The 21484-nt window shown below is 27.4% G+C and overlaps 2 long non-coding RNA genes and 1 pseudogene across 2 annotated transcripts; 2 read left to right on the top strand and 1 right to left on the bottom strand.

Moving 5' to 3' along the window:
- Positions 1–718: 718 nt before the first annotated feature.
- LOC126306444 (NADH-ubiquinone oxidoreductase chain 5-like) lies at positions 719–2461 on the top strand (annotated as a pseudogene).
- A 2654-nt stretch (positions 2462–5115) lies between these two features.
- LOC126306482 (uncharacterized) lies at positions 5116–21003 on the bottom strand. The gene is made up of 2 exons (XR_007553552.1): positions 20923–21003; positions 5116–5551 (listed from the first exon to the last, which is right to left on the bottom strand). It is a non-coding gene; the product is annotated as an uncharacterized LOC126306482 (long non-coding RNA).
- LOC126306490 (uncharacterized) lies at positions 5429–21041 on the top strand. Its single transcript, XR_007553560.1, has 2 exons — positions 5429–5515; positions 20887–21041. It is a non-coding gene; the product is annotated as an uncharacterized LOC126306490 (long non-coding RNA).
- The last annotated feature ends 443 nt before the right edge of the window (positions 21042–21484 follow it).

The following is a 21484-nucleotide window of genomic DNA, read 5'->3' as shown; positions in this document are numbered from 1 at the left end:
TTTCGTGTTATAAAGGTTATTTCTTATTTGGGTTTAAAGTTTAATTATTTTTGATTGTCTTTAGGTTTATCTGGGGGTGTTATTGTAAGATTTATTTGTTTTCGTCAGGTTGATTTAAAGTCTTTAATTGCATATTCTTCTGTTGCTCATATAAGAATGGTTATTGGTGGATTGATGACTATGAATTGATGAGGTTGTGTAGGTTCTCTTTCTCTAATGGTTGGTCATGGTTTATGTTCTTCTGGTTTATTTTGTTTATCTAATATTATTTATGAACGTTTAGGTAGACGAAGATTATTAATTAACAAGGGTATAATTAATTTGATGCCAAGAATGGCTTTATGATGATTTCTTTTAAGATCATCAAATATGGCTGCTCCTCCTTCTTTAAATTTGGTAGGTGAAATTAGATTATTAAATAGAATTATATCTTGATCTTCTTTTAGATTCTTTGCTTTGATTTTTTTATCTTTCTTTAGAGCTGTTTATACTTTGTATATATATTCTTATTCTCAGCATGGGAATTATTATTCTGGTGTTTATACTTGTTCTCTTGGTTATTTTCGTGAATATCATCTTTTACTTTTACATTGATTGCCTTTAAATATTCTCTGTTTAAAGGGTGAATATTTCTTTGTTTAGTTTGCTTAAGTATTTTAATTAAAAATATTGTTTTGTGGAATCAATGATATGAAGTTTTTCATCTTAGGCCGTGAATTTATTTTCTATTTGTTCTTTGAGTTTTTTTTCTTTGTTTATTTCGAGAACTATAATTTTTATTTTAGGTATTTATTATTTAATAATTGATTATAGAGTTTTTGTTGAGTGAGAGCTTTTCAATTTAAATGGTTCTATAGTTGTTACAACTTTAATTTTGGATTGAATATCTCTTATTTTTATATCTTTTGTTATATATATTTCTTCTTTGGTTATTTATTATAGAGAGGATTATATATCTGGTGAAAAGAATATAAATCGTTTTATTATTATTGTTTTAATATTTATTCTTTCTATAGGTTTTTTAATTATTAGTCCTAATTTAATTAGAATTTTATTAGGTTGAGATGGTTTAGGTTTAGTTTCTTATTGTTTAGTTATTTATTATCAAAATGTAAAATCTTACAGTGCTGGTATATTAACTGCACTTTCTAATCGTATTGGTGATGTTGCTATTTTAATTTCTATTGCATGCATGTTAAATTTTGGTGGTTGAAATTATATTTATTATTATGATTTTATTTCTAATTCTTTTGAAATAAAGCTCATTACTATATTAATTGTTTTAGCAGCTATAACTAAGAGAGCTCAGATTCCTTTCTCTTCATGACTTCCTGCTGCTATAGCAGCTCCTACTCCTGTTTCTGCTTTAGTTCATTCTTCTACTCTTGTTACTGCTGGTGTTTATTTATTAATTCGTTTTAGACCAATATTAGATACTTATAATTGTGGTTGATTTTTACTTTTAATTGGTTGTATAACTTTATTTATGGCTGGATTGGGCTCTAATTTTGAGTTTGATTTAAAGAAGATTATTGCTCTTTCTACTTTAAGACAACTTGGTTTAATAATAAGAATTTTGGCTATAGGTTATCCAAAGCTTGCATTTTTTCATTTATTGGCTCATGCTTTATTTAAGGCATTATTATTTATATGTGCAGGTTCAATAATTCATAATTTGAAGGATTCTCAGGATATTCGTTTTATAGGATCAATTGTTAATTTCATACCTTTAACTTCAGCTTGTTTCAATGTTTCTAGTTTATCTTTGTGTGGAATACCTTTTTTAGCGGGATTTTATTCAAAGGATTTAATTCTTGAGATGGTTTGTTTAAGATGAATTAATTGTTTAATTTTTTTTCTTTATTTTTTTTCTACTGGTTTAACTGCTTCTTATTCTTTTCGTTTGTTTTATTATTCAATATCTGGTGATAATAATTTTTATTCTAGGTTTTCTTTTGATGATAAGGGTTATTATATTTCATTTGGAATAATTGGTCTATTGTTTGTTGCTGTTTTTGGTGGTAGTCTTTTATCTTGATTAATTTTTCCTATTCCTCATGTGATTGCTTTACCTTATTATTTAAAGTTTTTAACAATTACAGTTGTTATTTTAGGTGCTTATTTAGGTTATCTTATTTCTAATTTTGATTTTTCTCATAATTTATTTTCTTTAAGTATACTTTCTTTTGTTAGATTTGCTGGTTCTATATGATTTATACCTTTTCTTTCAACTAAGTTTATTAGATATATTCCTTTAAAAATAGGTTATTATTCATCTAAGTCATTTGATTATGGTTGAGGTGAATTACTTGGTGGTCAAGGTTTATATAGATTATTTATTTATTTAATTGGTTATATTCAAGGTTGATATGATTCTAATTTCAAGATTTATCTTTTAACTTTTATTTTTTGAATATTTATTTTGGTAATATTGTTTTTCGTTTACTTAAATAGCTTATAATTAGAGCGTGACACTGAAGATGTTAAGGAATTATTTTTACTTTTAAGTATTTATAAATATAGATATATTATTTTTACAGTGAAAATGTAATGTTTTATTTAAACTATATAAATTTTAGAAATGTTAACGGAGTTTAACCGCTAATATAAAAAGTTAGCAGCTTTCATATTGGCTTTACATTTCCTTAATTGGAACTATTATAGTTCAATTATATTATTAACAGTAATACGCCTCTTTTTGGCTTCAATTAATAAGAATAAGGGTAGTACATACCAATCTTCCAGGTCGAAACTGACTGCAATATTTCGCTTCTTATTCTATTTAAGGTTGATTGATAATATCAATACATTTTGAATGCAACCCAAATGTTATATTTAACTACAACCCTTTATTCTGCTCATTGTAATGCTCCTTGGTTTCATTCATGGTATAGTCCTCCTTATAGAACTAGAATAAAAAATATTGTTGATACTGTTCAGATTATAATGTCTGAAGTTTTAAAAATAATTACAATTGGTAGAATTAGTGCAATTTCTACATCAAAAATTAAAAAGATTACTGCGATTAGGAAGAATCGTATTGAGAATGGTATTCGTGCTGATCTTTTTGGATCAAACCCACATTCAAATGGTGATCTTTTTTCTCGATTTACAGTCTACCACCTAAAATTCAGCCATCTTACCGCAAAAATGATTGTTCTCAACAAACCATAAGGACATTGGTACTTTATACTTCATATTTGGAGCATGAGCAGGAATAGTAGGAACATCAATAAGAATACTTATTCGTGCTGAACTTGGCCAACCCGGATCTCTAATTGGGGATGACCAGATTTATAATGTTATTATTACAGCTCACGCATTCGTAATAATTTTCTTTATAGTAATACCTATTATAATTGGTGGATTTGGTAACTGACTTGTTCCACTAATAATTGGTGCACCAGATATAGCATTTCCACGAAAAAATAATATAAGTTTTTGATTACTACCACCTTCACTAACCCTTCTTCTTACATCTTCTATAGTAGATAATGGTGCTGGTACAGGATGAACAGTTTACCCTCCTCTAGCAGGAGCTATTGCACACGGGGGTGCATCTGTAGATCTAGCTATTTTTTCACTGCACTTAGCAGGTGTATCATCTATTCTTGGTGCAGTGAATTTCATTACAACAGCAATTAATATACGATCAGAAAGTATAACTTTAGATCAAACACCTTTATTTGTATGATCTGTAGCTATTACAGCATTACTTCTCCTTCTTTCACTTCCAGTTTTAGCAGGAGCTATTACTATATTATTAACAGATCGAAATTTAAATACATCATTCTTTGACCCTCTAGCTATTTTTTCACTGCACTTAGCAGGTGTATCATCTATTCTTGGTGCAGTGAATTTCATTACAACAGCAATTAATATACGATCAGAAAGTATAACTTTAGATCAAACACCTTTATTTGTATGATCTGTAGCTATTACAGCATTACTTCTCCTTCTTTCACTTCCAGTTTTAGCAGGAGCTATTACTATATTATTAACAGATCGAAATTTAAATACATCATTGTTTGACCCTGCAGGAGGGGGTGACCCAATTCTATATCAACATCTATTTTGATTCTTTGGACACCCAGAAGTTTATATTTTAATTCTACCGGGGTTCGGAATTATTTCACATATTGTATGTCAAGAAAGAGGAAAAATTGAATCATTTGGAACATTAGGTATAATTTATGCTATACTATCAATTGGACTAATAGGATTTATTGTATGAGCACATCATATATTTACAGTAGGAATGGATGTTGACACACGAGCATATTTTACATCAGCAACAATAATTATTGCTGTACCTACAGGAATTAAGGTATTTAGATGATTAGCTACATTATATGGAACTAAATTCAAGTTCAATCCACCATTATTATGAGCTCTAGGATTTATTTTCCTATTTACAATTGGTGGATTAACAGGATTAGTATTAGCAAATTCATCACTTGATATTGTATTACATGATACATATTATGTAGTAGCCCACTTTCATTATGTATTATCTATAGGAGCAGTATCTGCAATTATAGGAGGTGTCATTCAATGATATCCACTATTTACAGGATTAACTATAAATAATACATGATTAAAAATCCAATTTACAATTATATTCATTGGAGTAAATTTAACATTCTTTCCTCAACACTTCCTAGGATTAGCAGGAATACCTCGACGATACTCTGACTACCCAGACGCATATACATCATGAAACGTAGTATCAAGAATTGGGTCTACAATTTCTATTGTAGGAATCATTATATTCATTGTAATTATATGAGAAAGAATGATTACAAACCGAGCAATTATATTTAGAGCTAACATAAGAAGATCAACAGAATGACTACAAAATAACCCTCCTGCAGAACATAGTTACTCAGAATTACCATTAATCTCTAGATTCTAATATGGCAGATTAGTGCAGTAGATTTAAGCTCTACAAATAAAGGTTTGACCTTTTATTAGAAAATATTTATTAATGGCAACATGATCAAATTTATCTCTTCAAGATGGAGCTTCACCATTAATGGAGCAATTATCATTCTTTCATGATCATACTATGGTCGTATTATTATTAATTACAGTAATTGTAGGTTATGCCCTAAGTTATATATTATTTATTGCCTATACTAACCGTAATATACTTCATGGACATTTAATTGAAACAACCTGAACAGCTTTACCAGCAATTACATTAATTTTTATTGCCCTTCCATCATTACGACTATTATATTTACTTGATGATTCAGTAGATGCAATAATTACAATTAAAACCATTGGACGACAATGATATTGAAGATATGAATATTCAGACTTCATAGACGTTAATTTGACACTTATATAACACCAGAACAAGACCTAGAAAATGATGGATTCCGACTACTAGATGTAGATAACCGAACAATCCTACCAATAAATACAGAAGTACGAGTATTAACAAGAGCATCAGATGTTCTACACTCATGAGCAGTTCCTGCATTAGGGGTTAAAATTGATGCAACGCCAGGTCGGTTAAATCAAGGAACATTCACAATAAATCGACCTGGATTATTCTGTGGACAATGCTCAGAAATCTGTGGAGCAAACCACAGATTTATACCAATTGTAATTGAAAGAACTTCAGTAAATTTATTTATTAAGTGATTATCTAAGATAATTTAAGGAGTTAGTTAAAATAAATAACATTAGAGTGTCAATCTAAAGTAACTAAAAAAAATTAGTACACCTTGAAATTCATCAGATGACTGAAAGTAAGTAATGGTCTCCTAAACCAAATAATAGTAAATTAACGACTACTTCTGATGGGGAAATTATATCCAAATCCCTCAAATATCCTCTCTTATATGATTCTCACTATTCATTTTATTTTCAGCTACATTAATCTTGTTTAATCAAATAAACTTCTTCTCATTGAAACCTAACCTTATTAAAAGAGCAGAAAAAGGAACAATTGAAATAAAAAACTTAAATTGAAAATGATAACAAATCTATTCTCAACATTTGACCCATCAACTAACATCTTTAATTTATCATTAAATTGAACTAGAACATTTCTAGGACTATTATTAATCCCATCACTATTTTGACTTACACCATCACGAATTAACATTATCTGAAATAAACTAAATTTAACCTTACATAATGAATTTAAAACACTTCTTGGACCAAAATCATTTAATGGAACAACATTCATTTTCATCTCAATTTTTATTATAATATTATTTAACAATTTCATAGGATTATTCCCTTATATTTTTACTAGAACAAGACATTTAGCATTAACATTTGCAATTGCCCTACCTATATGGCTAAGATTTATATTATTTGGATGAATTAACCATACTAATCATATATTTACACACCTTGTACCACAAGGTACACCGCCTGCATTAATATCATTTATAGTACTAATTGAAACAATTAGTAATGTTATTCAACCAGGTACATTAGCAGTACGGTTGGCAGCAAATATAATTGCAGGACACTTATTATTAACCTTATTAGGAAACACAGGACCATCTATAGCAATAAACTTAATCTCATTACTAATTATTGGACAAATACTTCTATTAATTCTAGAATCAGCAGTAGCAATAATTCAAGCCTATGTTTTCTCAATTCTAAGAACTCTATATTCTAGAGAAGTATATTAAACCTATGTTAACAACTCACTCAAACCACCCATTCCACTTAGTAGACTATAGACCTTGACCATTAACAGGAGCAATTGGAGCAATAGTCCTAGTATCAGGACTAGCAAAATGATTCCACCTATTTAATATTAACTTATTCATAATTGGATTTGGAATTACCCTACTAACTATAATTCAATGATGACGAGATGTAGTACGAGAAGGAACATATCAAGGATTACATACAGGATTTGTATCAATTGGATTACGATGAGGAATAATTTTATTTATTGCATCAGAGGTATTATTTTTCGTTTCTTTTTTTTGAGCATTCTTTAGAAGAAGATTAGCACCAACAATTGAACTGGGAATACTATGACCTCCAATAGGAATTCAACCCTTTAACCCTATACAAATTCCATTACTTAATACAGCTATTCTTTTAGCATCAGGAGTAACAGTAACATGAGCACATCATAGTTTAATGGAATCTAATCATACTCAAGCACTACAAGGATTATTCTTCACAGTGTTATTAGGACTATACTTTACAATACTTCAAGCATATGAATATTGAGAAGCACCTTTTACCATTGCAGATGCAGTTTATGGATCAACATTCTTTGTTGCAACAGGATTCCATGGTTTACACGTAATTATTGGAACAATCTTTTTATCAACATGTCTACTTCGACACTCAATAAATCAATTTTCACCAAGACATCACTTTGGATTTGAAGCAGCAGCATGGTACTGACACTTCGTAGACGTAGTATGATTATTCTTATATATCTCTATTTATTGATGAGGTAGATAATTGTTGTTCTAGTATAAATAGTACATTTGACTTCCAATCAGAAAGCTTGATATAAATCAAGAAAAACAATTCTAGTTCTATCAACAAGAGTTTTCATTAGATTTATTATTCCAATAATTGTTATAATCCTGGCAACAACACTATCAAAAAAATTAATTAATGATCGAGAAAAAAGATCACCATTTGAATGTGGGTTTGATCCAAAAAGATCAGCACGAATACCATTCTCAATACGATTCTTCCTAATCGCAGTAATCTTTTTAATTTTTGATGTAGAAATTGCACTAATTCTACCAATTGTAATTATTTTTAAAACTTCAGACATTATAATCTGAACAGTATCAACAATATTTTTTATTCTAGTTCTATTAGGAGGACTATACCATGAATGAAACCAAGGAGCATTACAATGAGCAGAATAAAGGGTTGTAGTTAAATATAACATTTGGGTTGCATTCAAAAAGTATTGATATTATCAATCAACCTTAAATAGAATAAGAAGCGAAATATTGCAGTCAGTTTCGACCTGGAAGATTGGTATGTACTACCCTTATTCTTATTAATTGAAGCCAAAAAGAGGCGTATTACTGTTAATAATATAATTGAACTATAATAGTTCCAATTAAGGAAATGTAAAGCCAATATGAAAGCTGCTAACTTTTTATATTAGCGGTTAAACTCCGTTAACATTTCTAAAATTTATATAGTTTAAATAAAACATTACATTTTCACTGTAAAAATAATATATCTATATTTATAAATACTTAAAAGTAAAAATACTTCCTTAACATCTTCAGTGTCACGCTCTAATTATAAGCTATTTAAGTAAACGAAAAACAATATTACCAAAATAAATATTCAAAAAATAAAAGTTATAAGATAAATCTTGAAATTAGAATCATATCAACCTTGAATATAACCAATTAAATAAATAAATAATCTATATAAACCTTGACCACCAAGTAATTCACCTCAACCATAATCAAATGACTTAGATGAATAATAACCTATTTTTAAAGGAATATATCTAATAAACTTAGTTGAAAGAAAAGGTGTAAATCATATAGAACCAGCAAATCTAACAAAAGAAAGTATACTTAAAGAAAATAAATTATGAGAAAAATCAAAATTAGAAATAAGATAACCTAAATAAGCACCTAAAATAACAACTGTAATAGTTAAAAACTTTAAATAATAAGGTAAAGCAATCACATGAGGAATAGGAAAAATTAATCAAGATAAAAGACTACCACCAAAAACAGCAACAAACAATAGACTAATTATTCCAAATGAAATATAATAACCCTTATCATCAAAAGAATATCTAGAATAAAAATTATTATCACCAGATATTGAATAATAAACCAACGAAAAGAATAAGAAGCAGTTAAACCAGTAGAAACAAAATAAAGAAAAAAAATTAAACAATTAATTCATCTTAAACAAACCATCTCAAGAATTAAATCCTTTGAATAAAATCCCGCTAAAAAAGGTATTCCACACAAAGATAAACTAGAAACATTAAAACAAACTGAAGTTAAAGGTATGAAATTAACAATTGATCCTATAAAACGAATATCCTGAGAATCCTTCAAATTATGAATTATTGAACCTGCACATATAAATAATAATGCCTTAAATAAAGCATGAGCCAATAAATGAAAAAATGCAAGCTTTGGATAACCTATAGCCAAAATTCTTATTATTAAACCAAGTTGTCTTAAAGTAGAAAGAGCAATAATCTTCTTTAAATCAAACTCAAAATTAGCGCCCAATCCAGCCATAAATATAGTTATACAACCAATTAAAAGTAAAAATCAACCACAATTATAAGTATCCAATATTGGTCTAAAACGAATTAATAAATAAACACCAGCAGTAACAAGAGTAGAAGAATGAACTAAAGCAGAAACAGGAGTAGGAGCTGCTATAGCAGCAGGAAGTCATGAAGAGAAAGGAATCTGAGCTCTCTTAGTTATAGCTGCTAAAACAATTAATATAGTAATGAGCTTTATTTCAAAAGAATTAGAAATAAAATCATAATAATAAATATAATTTCAACCACCAAAATTTAACATTCATGCAATAGAAATTAAAATAGCAACATCACCAATACGATTAGAAAGTGCAGTTAATATACCAGCACTATAAGATTTTACATTTTGATAATAAATAACTAAACAATAAGAAACTAAACCTAAACCATCTCAACCTAATAAAATTCTAATTAAATTAGGACTAATAATTAAAAAACCTATAGAAAGAATAAATATTAAAACAATAATAATAAAACGATTTATATTCTTTTCACCAGATATATAATCCTCTCTATAATAAATAACCAAAGAAGAAATATATATAACAAAAGATATAAAAATAAGAGATATTCAATCCAAAATTAAAGTTATAACAACTATAGAACCATTTAAATTGAAAAGCTCTCACTCAACAAAAACTCTATAATCAATTATTAAATAATAAATACCTAAAATAAAAATTATAGTTCTCGAAATAAACAAAGAAAAAAACTCAAAGAACAAATAGAAAATAAATTCACGGCCTAAGATGAAAAACTTCATATCATTGATTCCACAAAACAATATTTTTAATTAAAATACTTAAGCAAACTAAACAAAGAAATATTCACCCTTTAAACAGAGAATATTTAAAGGCAATCAATGTAAAAGTAAAAGATGATATTCACGAAAATAACCAAGAGAACAAGTATAAACACCAGAATAATAATTCCCATGCTGAGAATAAGAATATATATACAAAGTATAAACAGCTCTAAAAAAAGATAAAAAAATCAAAGCAAAGAATCTAAAAGAAGATCAAGATATAATTCTATTTAATAATCTAATTTCACCTACCAAATTTAAAGAAGGAGGAGCAGCCATATTTGATGATCTTAAAAGAAATCATCATAAAGCCATTCTTGGCATCAAATTAATTATACCCTTGTTAATTAATAATCTTCGTCTACCTAAACGTTCATAAATAATATTAGATAAACAAAATAAACCAGAAGAACATAAACCATGACCAACCATTAGAGAAAGAGAACCTACACAACCTCATCAATTCATAGTCATCAATCCACCAATAACCATTCTTATATGAGCAACAGAAGAATATGCAATTAAAGACTTTAAATCAACCTGACGAAAACAAATAAATCTTACAATAACACCCCCAGATAAACCTAAAGACAATCAAAAATAATTAAACTTTAAACCCAAATAAGAAATAACCTTTATAACACGAAAAATACCATAACCACCTAACTTTAATAAAACACCAGCAAGAATTATTCTACCTGAAATAGGGGCCTCTACATGAGCCTTAGGAAGTCATAAATGAACCAAAAACATAGGTATCTTAACTAAAAAAGCCAAAATTATAAATACATAAAACATAAAATAATAAGAACCAAAATCAACCAATAAAGGAAAATATAAAGTATTAGAAAAATCATAAACCTTAAATAAAACTAATAATAAAGGTAATCTAGCAACCAAAGTATAAAAAATTAAATAAACACCAGCCTGCAAACGCTCAGGTTAATAACCCCAACCCAAAATTAAAAGTAAAGTAGGAACTAATCTAGCCTAAAAAAAAATATAAAAAGAAAGAAGACTTAATCTAGCAAATGAACAATACCCGACAGAAACATTAAAGAATGAACCAACCATCAACAATTATTTAATAAACAAAGAGGGATCAAAAAAATAGTTATAAATAAATACTTTAACATAAAGATAAACCAAAAGAATTTAAAAAATCATTACCATGAGAACGAATTATTGAAACTAAAATAGAAAGACCTAAAGCACCCTCACAAACAGAAAAAACTAAAAAAATAACAGGAAAAAAATAATCATAATCAAACTCAATAAGAAAAACAATAACTAACATAAGTAAAGAAAGAACAATATATTCTAATCTCAAAAGAACCATTAATAAATGTTTACGTTTAGAAGAAAAAACATAAACACCAGCAAAATAAATCAATAAAGAAGTAAAAATAGAGAATATAAACATTAGTTTTAATAGTTTAAAAAAAACGCCGGTCTTGTAAACCGGAAATAAGTCCAGCCCCCACTTTTAAAACTTCAGAGGTGGAAAAGCTTCCATCATCAGTCCCCAAAACCGGTATTTTAAATAAACTAACCCCTGAAATGATCAAAATAATAATTATATCATTATCAAATGTAATAAATATTAATTTTATTAAATTAAGACACCCAATATCAATAATGCTTTTTATTATCCTTCAAACCTTCCTAGTTGGATTAATAACAGGAACAATAATAGAAAGATATTGATTATCATATATTTTATTTTTAACATTTCTTGGTGGTATACTAGTATTATTTATTTACATTACAAGAATTGCATCAAACGAAATATTTCAGCCTAAATCAATCACTATAATTATAACATTAATAATGTGAGTATTTATCATATTAATATTAATTATTCTAGATATATCTATATTTATAGACTTTTTCAAAAACACCGAAACTATAAATATTGATAATTCAATCCATTATCAAGAAATAACAATATCTTTAGAAAAATTATATAATAGACCAACATTCATTATTACAATAATAATAATAATTTATTTATTTTTAGCACTACTAGCAGTTGTTAAAATCACCAATATTAATCAGGGACCTATTCGTAAAATAAGATAATTACTAATGAATAAACCCTTACGATTAAGACATCCTTTAATTAAAATTATTAATAACTCTTTAATTGACTTACCTGCCCCAACAAATATTTCATTTTGATGAAATTTTGGATCCCTATTAGGGTTATGTTTGGTAATTCAAATCGTAACTGGACTATTTTTAGCTATACATTATACATCAAATATTGAAATAGCATTCAGTAGTGTAGTACACATCTGCCGAGACGTAAATAATGGTTGAATTATCCGAACCTCACACGCAAATGGAGCATCTATATTTTTTATTTGTATTTACTTACATGTAGGATGGGGAATTTACTATGTATCTTATATATATATACATACCTGAATAATTGGTTCAGTGATTTTATTTTTAGTTATAGCAACTGCATTTATAGGATATGTCTTACCCTGAGGCCAAATATCTTTTTGAGGTACAACAGTAATTACTAATTTATTATCAGCAATCCCATACTTAGGAACAGATTTAGTCCAATGAGTATGAGGAGGATTCGCTGTTGATAATGCAACATTAAATCGATTCTTCACATTCCATTTTGTATTACCATTTATTATTGCTGCTATAGCAGCAATTCATTTATTTTTTCTTCACCAAACAGGATCTAATAATCCTCTTGGACTAAATGGAGATATTGAAAAAATTCCATTCCATCCATACTTTACCTTTAAGGATTCTATTACATTTGTAATAATAACATCATTATTAATTATACTATGTTTAATTAATCCTTACCTATTAGGAGATCCAGATAACTTTGTACCTGCCAACCCATTAGTAACACCAGTTCACATTCAACCAGAATGATATTTCCTATTTGCATATGCAATTCTACGATCTATCCCTAATAAGTTAGGAGGTGTTATTGCATTATTTTTATCAATTAGAATCTTAATAATTTTACCATTTTATAATAAAACACCATTCCGAGGCATTCAATTTTACCCTATTAATCAAATTTTATTCTGAATTATAGTAGTTGTTGTATGCTTACTAACGTGAATTGGTAAACGACCTGTTGAAGAACCTTATATTATAACAGGTCAAATCTTAACAATTATTTACTTCACATATTTCTTAATTAATGTCCATGTCGCAAACGCATGAGATAAATTAATTAAGGAATAAAGTTAATTAGCTTAGGAAAAGCATATGTTTTGAAAACATAAAATTAGAAGTTTGACTCTTCTATTAACTTTTCTCAAAAAATTTCACTAAAGAAATGAGATAAATAAAATCTTTAAACCAACAAAGAAAATAAAAAAATTCAAAGATAAAGGTAAAAAACTTTTTCAAGCTAAGTACATTAATTTATCATAACGGAACCGTGGTAATGTTCCACGAACCCAAATAAAACCAAAAGATATAATAGCAAGCTTAATAAAAAATATAAAAGAATAAAAATCACCGCCCAAAAAAATTAAAGCCAATAACATTCTTATGAAGACAATTCTAGTATATTCAGCTAAAAAAATTAAAGTAAAACCACCTGCACCATACTCAATTTTAAATCCTGAAACTAACTCAGATTCCCCTTCAGCAAAATCAAAAGGAGTACGATTAGTTTCAGCTAAGCAAGAAGCAAAACAAGCTAAAGCTAAAGGAAAAGAAATAATAATAAATCAACAATAAAGCTGATAGTTTATAAAATCAAACATATTAAAACTACCAATTAAAATAATTAAAGACAATAAAATTAAAGCTAAACTAACTTCATAAGAAATTGTTTGAGCAACAGAACGAAGAGAACCTAATAATGAATAATTTGAATTAGAAGATCAACCAGCAATTATAACAGTATAAACACCTAATCTAGTACAACATAAAAAAAATAAAAATCCATAAGAAAAAGAACACATATAAGTTAAATAAGGAAAAATTACTCAAACGGCTAAAGAAATCATTAAATTAAAAACAGGGGAAAAATAATAAAGTAGGTAATTAGATATAATAGGAATTGGCTGCTCCTTACAAATTAACTTAATAGCATCTCTAAATGGCTGAGGAATTCCAACAAAACCTACCTTATTTGGACCCTTTCGAATCTGAATATAACCTAAAACCTTACGCTCTAATAAAGTTAAAAAGGCAACACTAATTAAAACACAAATAACCAATAAAAGAAAATTCAAAATAAATATAAATAAATCATAAAGTATCAATACTATTTGTAGAAAAAATCTACATAAATGAATTCTAAATTCAACACATTAATCTGTCAAAATAGTAAATAAATTAATATTAATCAATATAACAAAAAATATTTTAACCATATGGTCCTTTCGTACTAATATGGATTAACAATCTTAGGATAGAAACCGACCTGGCTCACGCCGGTCTGAACTCAGATCATGTAAGAATTTAAAGGTCGAACAGACCTAATCATTGGGCTCCTGCACCCAAAATTTTTCTTAATCCAACATCGAGGTCGCAATCTGCTTTGTCGATATGAGCTCTCAAAAACAATTACGCTGTTATCCCTAAGGTAACTTAATCTTATGATCATAAATTATGGATCAAAATAACAAACATAAATAAATGATATAATAATGAAGAGTTTATCTATTCTTCATGTCACCCCAACAAAACATCATCATTAAATATAGAAAGACAAACAAAAAACTATATAAAAGTAAAATGTCAAGCTCTATAGGGTCTTCTCGTCCTAAAGAAGAATTTAAGCCTTTTGACTCAAAAGTTAAATTCAAAAATTTATTAAGAGACAGTTGATTTCTCGTCAAGCCATTCATTCCAGCCACTAATTAAGAGACTAATGATTATGCTACCTTTGCACGGTCAAAATACCGCGGCTCTTTAAAAATACGCTCAGTGAGCAGGCCAGGCCTCAAAATATAAACAAGAGGACATGTTTTTGATAAACAGGCGGAAATCAATTTTGCCTAGTTCCTTATAATAAGTTCACAAGGTAAAAATTTCATACAAATAAATATACTAATTCTATCATTATTACAAAAATTTTAAAATTAAATTAATAATCTTAATAAAAAACCTAAAATATTTATAAAATCAAAATAAAAAATAATGAACTAAAACGTAATCTTAAAGATAGCTGGTTTAAAGCTTACTATTATATTTCTATAAAATAAATTATAGGTTATTAACTTCAAAGCTTATCCCTTAAAGAATAAATAAGTTAATATTTTTACTTAAAAAATTAAATAAAAACAAATAACTTTAAAAAATTAAATTTTTTCTTAAGAAACTAGATATCTTGGGAAACGATTAACATCTCATTTCTATAAATATTTTAATAATAATTATGATACATTAACTATAAATTATTTATAAATCAACCCAAATCGAGACAAGTAAAATAAATACTAAAATTTTGATAAACCCTGATACAAAAGGTACAATAAATAAAATCTACTTAAAAAAATTTAAAATAATATTTCATAAAACACTTACACTACCAATAAACTATAATTTAAATAATCAATTCTATAAAATATACTAAGACAAAAATACAATAAAATTATTTATATTAAATAATTAAATAAACAAAAAATAAATATAATAAAATAAATAATCAAGATATCCTGATTTGCACAGAAAAATTTTCAGTGTAAATGAAACACTTTACTAATAAGTTATATCTTGAAACTCTTCCTAGATACACTTTCCAGTACATCTACTATGTTACGACTTATCTCATCTAAATTGAAGCTACTTTAAAATAAAATAGAATAATCAATAATGAGAGCGACGGGCGATGTGTACACATCTCAGAGCCAATATCAGTTAAATTAAATAAATTAAATTACTATCAAATCCACCTTCATTAACAGTATTTCACTATCAAATCCGTTATAAACAAAAATCTATTGTAACCCACCTCCTCTTAACTATAAGCTGCACCTTGACCTGAAATATTTTATAATTATAAATCTTGAGAATTATAACTCTAAAAAGATTCTCTGATAACGGAGATATACAAACAAATAAATTAAGTAGAGTAAATCGTGTATTATCAATCATGGGGTAGGTTCCTCTGAATGGAATGAGATACCGCCAAATTCTTTGGGTTTAAAGACCTTAACTAATAGTACCCTGGTAAATATAATTAACATTTAAAATAATAGGGTATCTAATCCTAGTTTATTATTTAAATTTCACAGATTCATAAAAAGGGCCACAAATAAATTTTAACATTTCACCTTACAAATTTATATTTCAACCCTAATAATATAAACAACTGTTTTAACCAATAATATTCACTTGTATCAATCGTATAACCGCGGCTGCTGGCACGAATTATGCCGATACTAAATCAATTGCTAAATCCAAAATCACTTGATAATTAAATCAAATTACTGCAAAAAGAACATTTAGTCTAACAAAACTTACATATAATACAAAGAAAAAGTGAATAAACAAGCAAGAATAAAACTTTTAAAAATAAAAAATAAGAAAATTTTAAATCTATTAATTCAGGAAAAAATAAAAGATTCAAATATTTAAAGAAAAAAAAAGAAAAAAACCACAAACATTAACAAAAAAAAAGAAACGCCCCTATGTATGACCACAACAACTTCTCTATTATATATAATTAAAGATTAATATGGAACATGTATAGCAATAAATGTATTATATTCTTTCTTATTTAATCTTTCTTTTCACTAATAAATAAAGAAAGATTAAATAATATAATAAATATATTTTATACAATTATGTAATTTAATATAATATGTTATTAATATGATTTCTTTTTTTATATTAAGTTAACTTTCATATATATTAGTTAAATAATCTAATTATAGATAATTTACATAATTATATTATTATAATTAATATAATTATTTATATTAATTATAATATTTTATATTTAAATTAATAATTTTATTTATTATATCCAATTATAATAATATTAAATATTAAATTACATATTATTATATATATTATATTATAATAACCTATTTTAAGCTAAAAACATAAGTAGCTATAATCCTAGGTAAATAATTGCATTAAAATAATCAATTGATAATGGTAAGATGAACTTATAATACTTTAATTTCAATTAAATGTAATATATTAATATAAATTATTTATTATATATATATATAAAAAAATATAAAATGAGCAGGATAAATTAATCCTAATTAAACAAAATAATACATAAAAGAATTTCAAAAAAAAACTTTCGATTTATATATTAAATAAATGAAGTGCCTGATTAAAGGGTTACCTTGATAGGGTAATTAAAGTAAATAAAATTACCTTCATTAAAATTACATAAGATAGAATTAAACTACCTCCTTTAGTATCAAAAACTAACGTGCATCATACACCTTAATGTAAAAAGGTAAGCTAAACAACCTAATGGGTTCATACCCCATTTATAGAGGTATCAATCCTCTCCTTTTTAATGACCAACAACTCTACAAAACTTCTCTTCCTATCAACATAATGATAGGAACGATCCTGTCCATTTCATCAAATTCCTGATTTGGGGTTTGAATAGGACTTGAGATCAACTTACTTTCATTTATTCCGCTCCTAACAAGAAATAAAAATATAATAATAAATGAATCATCAATTAAATATTTTATTGTCCAAGCAATAGCATCGAATTATTATTATTTTCAATTTTGCTGATTCAAATAAAATATCCAATGGGATGGGAAACAGAATTTATCCCATCAATAATAATTAGATCTAGACTATTATTAAAGATTGGAGCTGCATCTTTCCATTTCTGATTTCCAGAAGTTATAGGAGCATCAAGATGAAATAATTGTTTAACATTAATAACATGACAAATAATCGCCCCAATAATGGTCTTATCTTATTGTATTCAATTAAGAACTTATTGGGGCAATAGGAGGTTTAAATCAAACATCCTTACGACAACTTTTAGCATATTCATCAATCAGACATCTAGGTTGAATAATTAGATCATTAACAGTCAGAGAAAACATCTGAGAACTATACTTCATTATTTACTCACTATTAAGATTAATTATAGTTTTATTATTTAAGCAAATAAATTTATTTTTCATAAATCAAATTTATTCAGCCAGAAATATAAAAACCGAAATTAAATTAATAATATTCTTATCTTTATTATCTTTAGGTGGACTACCACCATTCCTTGGATTCTTACCAAAATGAATTGTAATACAATCATTAATAGAAAACAATATAACAACTATTATAACTATTATAGTTGTATTAACTACAATTACAGTCTACTACTATATACGTATTAGATTCTCAGCTCTAATTATATCATACACAGAAAATTCGTGATCTATAAACATAAAGTCCCAAAAATCAAGAATCATTCTTCCTATAACAGTAATAATTTCAACAATAGGATTGATTTCAACATCAACCTTAATTTCATTATACTAAGGACTTAAGTTAATCAAACTAATAACCTTCAAAGTTATAATTAAAAGTATAATCTTTTAGGCCTTAGTAAAATTTTACACCTCTAGAATTGCAGTCTAGAATCATAATTGAATATAAGACCTAAATATGATAAGAGAGAAAACATCTCATAAGTAGATTTACAGTCTACCACCTAAAATTCAGCCATCTTACCGCAAAAATGATTGTTCTCAACAAACCATAAGGACATTGGTACTTTATACTTCATATTTGGAGCATGAGCAGGAATAGTAGGAACATCAATAAGAATACTTATTCGTGCTGAACTTGGCCAACCCGGATCTCTAATTGGGGATGACCAGATTTATAATGTTATTATTACAGCTCACGCATTCGTAATAATTTTCTTTATAGTAATACCTATTATAATTGGTGGATTTGGTAACTGACTTGTTCCACTAATAATTGGTGCACCAGATATAGCATTTCCACGAAAAAATAATAATATGTTTTTGATTACTACCACCTTCACTAACCCTTCTTCTTACATCTTCTATAGTAGATAATGGTGCTGGTACAGGATGAACAGTTTACCCTCCTCTAGCAGGAGCTATTGCACACGGGGGTGCATCTGTAGATCTAGCTATTTTTTCACTGCACTTAGCAGGTGTATCATCTATTCTTGGTGCAGTGAATTTCATTACAACAGCAATTAATATACGATCAGAAAGTATAACTTTAGATCAAACACCTTTATTTGTATGATCTGTAGCTATTACAGCATTACTTCTCCTTCTTTCACTTCCAGTTTTAGCAGGAGCTATTACTATATTATTAACAGATCGAAATTTAAATACATCATTCTTTGACCCTGCAGGAGGGGGTGACCCAATTCTATATCAACATCTATTTTGATTCTTTGGACACCCAGAAGTTTATATTTTAATTCTACCGGGGTTCGGAATTATTTCACATATTGTATGTCAAGAAAGAGGAAAAATTGAATCATTTGGAACATTAGGTATAATTTATGCTATACTATCAATTGGACTAATAGGATTTATTGTATGAGCACATCATATAATTACAGTAGGAATGGATGTTGACACACGAGCATATTTTACATCAGCAACAATAATTATTGCTGTACCTACAGGAATTAAGGTATTTAGATGATTAGCTACATTATATGGAACTAAATTTAAGTTCAATCCACCATTATTATGAGCTCTAGGATTTATTTTCCTATTTACAATTGGTGGATTAACAGGATTAGTATTAGCAAATTCATCACTTGATGTTGTATTACATGATACATATTATGTAGTAGCCCACTTTCATTATGTATTATCTATAGGAGCAGTATTTGCAATTATAGGAGGTGTCATTCAATGATATCCACTATTTACAGGATTAACTATAAATAATACATGATTAAAAATCCAACTTACAATTATATTCATTGGAGTAAATTTAACATTCTTTCCTCAACACTTCCTAGGATTAGCAGGAATACCTCGACGATACTCTGACTACCCAGACGCATATACATCATGAAACGTAGTATCAAGAATTGGGTCTACAATTTCTATTGTAGGAATCATTATATTCATTGTAATTATATGAGAAAGAATGATTACAAACCGAGCAATTATATTTAGAGCTAACATAAGAAGATCAACAGAATGACTACAAAATAACCCTCCTGCAGAACATAGTTACTCAGAATTACCATTAATCTCTAGATTCTAATATGGCAGATTAGTGCAGTAGATTTAAGCTCTACAAATAAAGGTTTGACCTTTTATTAGAAAATATTTATTAATGGCAACATGATCAAATTTATCTCTTCAAGATGGAGCTTCACCATTAATGGAGCAATTATCATTCTTTCATGATCATACTATGGTCGTATTATTATTAATTACAGTAATTGTAGGTTATGCCCTAAGTTATATATTATTTATTGCCTATACTAACCGTAATATACTTCATGGACATTTAATTGAAACAATCTGAACAGCTTTACCAGCAATTACATTAATTGTTATTGCCCTTCCATCATTACGACTATTATATTTACTTGATGATTCAGTAGATGCAATAATTACAATTAAAACCATTGGACGACAATGATATTGAAGATATGAATATTCAGACTTCATAGACGTAGAATTTGACACTTATATAACAACAGAACAAGACCTAGAAAATGATGGATTCCGACTACTAGATGTAGATAACCGAACAATCCTACCAATAAATACAGAAGTACGAGTATTAGGAAGAGCATCAGATGTTCTACACTCATGAACAGTTCCTGCATTAGGGGTTAAAATTGATGCAACGCCAGGTCGATTAAATCAAGGAACATTCACAATAAATTGACCTGGATTATTCTTTGGACAATGCTCAGAAATCTGTGGAGCAAACCACAGATTTATACCAATTGTAATTGAAAGAACTTCAGTAAATTTATTTATTAAGTGATTATCTAAGATAATTTAAGGAGTTAGTTAAAATAAATAACATTAGAGTGTCAATCTAAAGTAACTAAAAAAAATTAGTACACCTTGAAATTCATCAGATGACTGAAAGTAAGTAATGGTCTCTTAAACCAAATCATAGTAAATTAACGACTACTTCTGATGGGGAAATTATATCCAAATCCCTCAAATATCCCCTCTTATATGATTCTCACTATTCATTATATTTTCAGCTACATTAATCTTGTTTAATCAAATAAACTTCTTCTCATTTAAACCTAACCTTATTAAAAGAGCAGAAAAAGGAACAATTGAAATAAAAAACTTAAATTGAAAATGATAACAAATCTATTCTCAACATTTGACCCATCAACTAACATCTTTAATTTATCACTAATTTGAACTAGAACATTTCTAGGACTATTATTAATCCCATCACTATTTTGACTTACACCATCACGAATT

The sequence above is a fragment of the Schistocerca gregaria genome, unplaced genomic scaffold (genome assembly GCF_023897955.1).
Source record: "Schistocerca gregaria isolate iqSchGreg1 unplaced genomic scaffold, iqSchGreg1.2 ptg000333l, whole genome shotgun sequence".
Taxonomy (NCBI): domain Eukaryota; kingdom Metazoa; phylum Arthropoda; class Insecta; order Orthoptera; family Acrididae; genus Schistocerca; species Schistocerca gregaria.
This window is presented reverse-complemented; position numbering and strand designations above follow the sequence as displayed.